The sequence below is a fragment of the Hordeum vulgare genome, chromosome 2H, assembly GCF_904849725.1.
Source record: "Hordeum vulgare subsp. vulgare chromosome 2H, MorexV3_pseudomolecules_assembly, whole genome shotgun sequence".
Lineage (NCBI taxonomy): Eukaryota > Viridiplantae > Streptophyta > Magnoliopsida > Poales > Poaceae > Hordeum > Hordeum vulgare.
Window position 1 is genome coordinate 109,135,920 of NC_058519.1, and position 7,823 is coordinate 109,143,742.

Below are 7,823 nucleotides of genomic sequence, written 5' to 3' on the forward strand. Positions count from 1 at the left end.
ACCTCCTATCTCAGATCTGGAAGCAAAAGTGTTTGCTTCTGGAAACGGGTCCTTTCTCGAGGAAAGGTTTCTCTCGAAAGAGTTGAGTGGGAGTATGGTGGATACTTGATGAGGTTATTGAACCATTGCTTCCAGTTGCTCAACAATTAGCAATTGTCTTGCAATTGCCCACCAGGGTGTGGGATCGCCGCAGTTTCCGAGGGTAGAGTATTCAACCCAAATTTGTTGGTTCGACACGATGGGAGTGAAAGGATATTCTCCAGTATTAGCAGTTGAGTTGTCGGCTCAACCACACCTGAAAGATTAGTATCTGCAAGCAGGATATAAGCAACAAAGGTAGTATGATAGCAACGGTGCTAGGAAAGAATCTGTTGACGGCAGATTATTCCTAAGTGAAGTATCAATGGCACGAGTAATGTATTGTAGCAGGTAGTAGAAGTGTGACGAGTAACAACAGTGGCAAGGAAAAGCAATAGTGACAGCAGTAGCAAGTAACAGTAGTGGCAGCAGCAGGACAAAGGAAGTAACAGTAGCAGCAACAGTAGTAACAGCAGTAGCAACAGTAGTGGCAGCAACAGCAGGGCAAAGCAAGTAACAGTAAAAGTGGGACAAACTCGTAGGAAATGGATCGATGATTTGTTGGATGACATTCGTCATGCAACAGTTATAACATGGAGAGATATGTGGCTAGCTCCCGTTCATCAATGTGATGTAGGCATGCATTCCGTGTGTAGTCATACATGCTTAGAGAAAAGAACTTGCATGACATCTATTGTCCATCCCTCCCGTGGCAGCGGGGTCCAAATGGATACTACGGGATATTAAGGTTCTCCTTTTAATAAATAACCGGACCAACGCATTAGCACTTGGTGAAAACGTGAACTCCTCAAACTGTGGTCATCACCGGGAGTGGTTCCGGTTATTGTCACTCCGGGGTTGCCGGATCATAACACATAGCAGGTAACTACAACTTGCAAGATCGGATCTAAAACACACATATATTGGTGACAACATAATAAGTTCAGATCTGAAATCATGGCACTCGGGCCCTAGTGACAAGCATTAAGCATGGCAAAGTAGTATCAACATCAATCTCAGAACATAGTGGATACTAGGGATCAATCCCCGTCAAAACTAACTCAATTACATGATAGATCTCATCCTACTCATCACCGCCCAGCGAGCCTACAAAGAAATTACTCATGAACGATGAAGAGCTTCATGGAATTGGAGAGGGAAGAAGGTTGATGATGACGATGGCGACGATATCCTTGATCCGGAGCCCAAAACAGACTCCAGATCTGCCCTCCACGGCAAGAACGGGATGTGGCGGCGCCTCTGGATCATGAAACGCGATGAACTCTTCTCTTCTGATTTTTCCCAGGACGAAAGGGAATAAATAGCGCTAGAATTGGGGGCGGCAGAGCCACGTGGGCTCCACAAGCATGGTTGCCGCGGCCAGGGGGGAGGCCGCGGCTACAAGGCTTGTGGCCCACTGGCCCGTCCCATCCGGTGGATCTTTGCGCAGGTATTTTTCATATTTTCCAGAAATATTCTCCGTATATTTTCAGGACGTTCCAAGACCTTTCATTTCTGCACAAAAACAACACCATGGCAATTCTGCTGAAAACAGCATTAGTCCGGGTTAGTTCCATTCAAATCATGCAAATTAGAGTCCAAAACAAGGGCAAAAGAGTTTGGAAAAGTAGATACGATGGAGACGTATCAACTCCCCCAAGCTTAAAACCTTGCTTGTCCTCAAGTAACTCAGTTGACAAACTGAAAGAGAAAGAAAAACTTTCACAAACTCTGTTTAATCTTGTTGTTGCAACTATGTCTAACTCATAACCAGAATTTCAGCAAGATCACAAGTTAACCACATAAGCAAGTGACACATAGGTCTCACGGTAAACTAATATCAATGGCATAATCAGCTAGCGAGCAAATAATAATGAGTTTCACACACCAACAATTCAATCAAAACAAGCATGAAGCAATATGAATAGGTGGTATCTCGCTAGCTCTTTCTGAGACCGCAAAACATAAATGCAGAGCGCTTTCAAAGATCAAGGGCTCACTAAACATTGTAATTCATAGCAACGAAGATCCAGTCATAGTCATACTCAATATCAATCAAAATCAAAGCATAAAAATGACAGAGGTGCTCTCTAATTGGTGCTTATATAAGAAGAGGATGACTCAACAGGAAAATAAATAGACAGGCCCTTCACAGAGGGAAGCATTGATTTGCAGAGGTGCCAGAGCTCAAGCTTTGAAAACATAGATAATAATTTGGGTGGCATGCTTTCATTGTCAACGCAATGGCCAAGAGTTCTCAATATCTTCCATGCCACTCATGCTATAGGCGGTTCCCAAACTGAAAAGTAAAGTTTTAACTCCCCCACCACCAATCAATCACACTCCACAGCTAGCCGAATCCTCGGGTACCGTCCATACTAACATCAATCCGGGGGGAGTCTTGTTTTATAGTTATGTTTTCGATTTAAGCGTGGAACTGGGCATTCCAATTACCGGCCCCTTTCTCGTGAATGACAGTGAATAAAGACATGTCGAGGATAACACGCCTAACATGGAAGATATCAATAGCCCCCTGTCACCACATGAGCGGTTCGGGCAAGCAAAACAGATTATTTCTTGAAGGTTTAGAGAATGGCACATGCAAATTTACTTGGAACGACAGGTAGATACCGCAAATAGGTAGGTATGGTGGACTCTCATGGAAAACTTTTGGGTTTATGGAAGTGAATGCACAAGTAGTATTCCGCTTAGTACAAGTGAAGGCTAGCAAAATACTGGGAAGCGACCAACTGGAGAGCGACACCAGTCATCAAGATGCAAAGAGTTTGACTAACATTGCGTGCAAGCATGAGCAGGATATAAATCACCATGAACACAAACATCATAGAGGTTGTGTTGATTTTGTTTCAACTACATGCATGAACATGCGCCAAGTCAAGCCACTTGAATCATTCAAAGGATAATACCATCCTATCATACTACATCATAGTCATCTCAAAATCTATGTTGGCATTCAAGACAAACCATTATAAGCTCCTAGCTAATTAAGCATGGCATCAGAAACTATGATCTCTAAGTTGTCATTGCAAACATGGTTCTCTTTCAACAAAGCTGAATCTGGGACAACAAGCTAGTCATATTTACAAAAACAAAATAGATAGAGTTCATACCAGCTTTTCTAGTCTCAGTCACATCATCATATATCATCATTATTGCCTTTCACTTGCATGATCGAACGATGTGAACAATAATAAGAGTGCTCGTGCATTGGACTAAGCTGAATCTGCAGGCAAACACAAAGGAGAAGACAAAGTAATATGGCTCTTTAACAAATGAACAGGTATGCATGCGAGAGCCACTAAACATTGTAACCATGGTCTTCTACCTCGACTCAAAGAAAAAGAAAACTATTTACACGGGAAAGCTCCCAACAAGCAAAAGAAGAAAGGAAAATCTTTTTTGGTTTTCTCAAAAGGACACAAAACAAGAAAACAAGAAGACGAAAATAAACTATCATGGATAATACAGTGGCAAAGTGTAAACACCGACTAACAAAGTAAAAGCATAAGCATTGTAGCGACCCGACTCAATACGAGTCAAGCCTCTAGTGTTTCCGTACCATCCCAAGATCATGCTGGTACACACCCAGTACATCAATGTATATATCAAGAGTTCAATCACACAACTTTATTAATCGAAATCTCATATCGAGTACTTTATTACAATAATGAATTACAATAAAGTGGCTGAAGGCCATCTCATGAGATATCTAATGAAGACTAGCGGAAGCATCAGGTAGACGAATCCATCCGACTCCAGGGCATGTCATTGGGCGTAGATCGTAGCCTCACTCCTGGTCGGAAAAGTACTCTGCAACATGATACGTTGCTGCCGTGTAGGTCAGCATATGGAATATGCCGGCAAGTCATCAAAGAGAGGGAAAAAATAATAACCAACTATCTCTACACGCATATTTGACAGGTGGGGCTATAAGTTTTAGCATAAAGCCAATTTTCTCCTACAACAAGAGAGGGCTGAAAGCAAAATATTACTACATTGTTTGTTGTTAACGAGATGGTTCCGCCAACCAATTCTCGTACCCGAGTTGTTGAAAATTCCCACATCATTATTAAGTTGTGTCGAGAGTTCAGGGAAATTTCAATGCCTTCGGCTCAAGTTGTCCATGACCTTGGACACGGCTAATCGATTAGGTTTGGGCACTCTGGAGAGTTTTGCACACGTTCCCCACAAGATTTGATCGCCTTCGAGTATGTCCTCGCACTTCAGGGTGTTTGAAGACCGGATGATCAAAACATGGTCTTTCAACGGGTCCCTCTGAATCCCTGTCGGTGCCCATCCATTCCTACCGTTCTTCTACATCTGCTAGCACCGCCTGTCCAGAGTCGCCGCGTTGTCCAACCAAGCCAGAGCCCATAATGACTTGTGGCTGTGCAGGTAAGCCTTGGGTCTTGAAGCCTCCGTCCGTCTCTTCGAGCCTGGGTGAAGCTTTCCGCAAGATGTCATGGCACGTCTCCAGCATCCCGGGGTCGTCCACTGGTTTCTCCAGGGAGCCCGTCAAACCGTCCTTCACCCAGAGTTGCATTGCTTCATGAGGTCTTGAAAATCTTGACTTAACCGGTCCTGGTTATTTAATTATCCTCGCATCACTCGTGTTATGCACCCAACCAGAATCCCGTCTACTCAAGCATAGCAATATGAAATTTTTCGTCCCGGGCCAAGTATCGGGGTTGTTGTGTGCCTACCACATGATACTACAACTTGTAACTATAATTTCCAAGTACCTACTCAGCATGCAATTGGGCAAAGAAAGGTGAAACTACCATGCATAGAAAAACATAGGAGATAGTATGATCAAAATGACTTGCCTTGATGATAGTTGTCTTGATCGAGCACTTCTAAGTAACAAGCTTCGCTCTCCGGGTGATCTACCGATACAAACAATTACACACCATAAGTACTACAATCACCAACAAGTAAAATAACATCACAAGCATAAAGTAGCTATGGCATAAAGTGAAAGAATTCACTTCACCTAACTAAGGCAGAAATTGTTTCTGTTAAAACCCCAAGTAACAATATTTAAAAAAATGAAACTTATACTACAGTAAGATATAATCACTAGGAAGCAGTAGCAAAATAAAAATCATTTTTTAAACTCCTGGAATAAGCAAAACAAGGTTTAAACTAAATCTGATCTAAATCAAATTTGAAAATTTCAAACATAGACAAATTATATGTTTTTACAAACTACAGACAAATTGTGATCTACTGGAAAAAGAATCAATCTCATTGGATCTCTAGATCAAAAGTTATAAAAGAAACAAAACTGAAACTCTCTCTGTTTTTAAACTAAAACTGGAAAAAAAGAAAAAAAAACTACTAGTGAACAGGGGGTATGTGGCAGCTCCTGATTGGCCTAGATGTGTGCGCTGCGTCGACTAACTAGCAAACGCCCGCAAACTAAACAAAGGCCCTCGGCTAAAACTTAAGTGAAGGAAAACCGTTCTGGTTTTTTTATCTAAAACCGAAGGGTTACATGATATCTAATCCTAGCCGTATAAGACAGACCGGACGGAGGAGAGAGAGATGGGGTTGCTCACATGGAGGGGGCTGCACGGGCTTCTTCTCCGACGAGGCAGGGAGACGGTGGTCGACGGGGATGGCGGATCCGTGGGTCTCCGGCAAGGGAAAGGGCTCCAGGTGATGGCGGTGAGCCTTCCGCGTCCAGTGGTGTCGTCGGGGTGATGTGGGGGCAACGAGAGGAGCAGCACGAGGCTCGGGGTGTCGTGGTGGTGCTCGGACTCCGGCAAACAGCGGGGGGTGGCGTGGAGCGGCGAGGGGCTCGGGCTGGGGAGGAAAATGGATTGCGGGGGCGGTGGGGGTTTCTCCGGTGGTGTTGGCTGGTGCGGGGAGGTGCGGTAGCGGCCGGGGCGGCGTGGCGTTTTTCCTACTGGAGCTTGGGCTTCCAGCGAGGTTGCGGGGCGGCGAACTGGCGTGGGGAGGAGGGGGCCGAGGGGGGGCTTGGGGGTGGCGGCTTATATAGGGGCAGGGGGGTCTAGGGAAGGAAGGGGAGGCCGAATTGGGGTGGGATCCATCGGATCCCGGCGAGGCAGGGGCGACGCCATGGGTGCGCTGGGAAGGAAAGTCTCGTGGGGAAGAAAGAAGGAAGGAAGAAGAAGAGGGAAGGAAGAAGAAGAGGCAAGGAAAGAAAGAAAAAAGAAGAATAGGGGGGATGCGCTGGAGGGAGATCCCGGTGGGATTTCGGATCTGGGCGAGGGGATTCGGCCCTATCCTTTCCTAACGCGTGCTGGCGGTTTCCTATTAAAAGGAAAAAAAATACCTGATTTTGTTTTTCTTTTAAAACAGCAAGGGAAAAATAATAAAAGGAAACAAAATAAAAAGATTTATATGGGGTATTATATACCAAAATTTTCAGAAAAATATTTCCTACTCGTTTATCATTTTTCCAGCACCGAAATAAAAACTTTTAAAAATGTTTTTTTTAGAAAAATCCCTAAGGCTTTATTTTCTTTTTGGCAATTAATTTCTCCATAAAACTTTGGTTTCTCTTGGCTCAAGTATTTTCAAAAGTGCCTCACATTTTGGAGGGTCATTTTCCTCCGCTCTTTCTTGCTTGCAAGAATTTTGTCGGGGCATTTCTCGTGGGGAGAAAATATAGAAAAGCAAAAGCAAGTATTTGACGGAAATCAAATGCAAAACTTTATTGCAAACAAAATGCATAGATACTTAGCTACATTTGTAGAACATTCCCAATTAGGAAAATTGGGATGTTACAAGCATGAATGTAAAGTTGGTGCAAACACGTTCTCCCCCAAGCTTAGGCTTTTGGCCTAGCTTGGTCTACTTCCAAGGAGGTAAATAACCAACTCTAGGATACTTCGAAGCGGACTGAGGATGCCACTGATGTGTGAGCTCCTCTGGCTCCCACTGATAAACTAGCGTCTGGTACTCGACTGACGGCTCGGGTACGGGCACCTGTGGTTGGGCCAATCCCCAATATGCGTAGATGTCCGAGGGCATAATAGTGTACCTGCCTGCATGAAGATTGAACAAAGAAGGAGCAGGCAAAGTAATAGTCTCACGAGTACCCTGACTAAATACCAGGTTATAAATCATCCTTCCACTTATATATCTATCAAGAAAGTCATGGCGAACCATGTTATTGTAATCTAGATATCTCTCGGGATGAAGCATCTTTTCTTCCTCCTCCAGTCTAACAGGTATCTCGAAGTGTCTGGCAAGACGGGTAGCATAGATACCTCCATAGACAACACCTTTGGAACGGTTTATGTTCAACCGCTGAGCTACTATAGCACCTAGGCTATAAGTCTTACTGTTATAAAGGCCTTCGCGCAAAACCGCAAGGTCTGGAGAGCTAAGTGTTCCAGTCTCCCCACGGCCAATCAAACATTTTCCCACAAATAATGAGAAGTACCGAAGCATAGGAAAATGTATGCTAGCAATTCTAGCGCGAGACACTCCTCTCTCCTCTCCAAGAGCAATAGTATCTATGGAGGCCTCCAAGTCCCATGGATGAGGATCATGAATATCCCTAACATACGGCAATTTGCACACATTGCAAAAATCTTGTAGTGTCATGCGCTGTGGGATATCGTACAACATGAACTCAACCATAGGAGGATTCTTCCTTGGATAAAAGTTGAAGCTTTGAACGAAAATATTGGTGAGGAGGAGGTATCGTGGGCACTTATCTTCAACAAACGCGGTAAGACCTGCGTTCT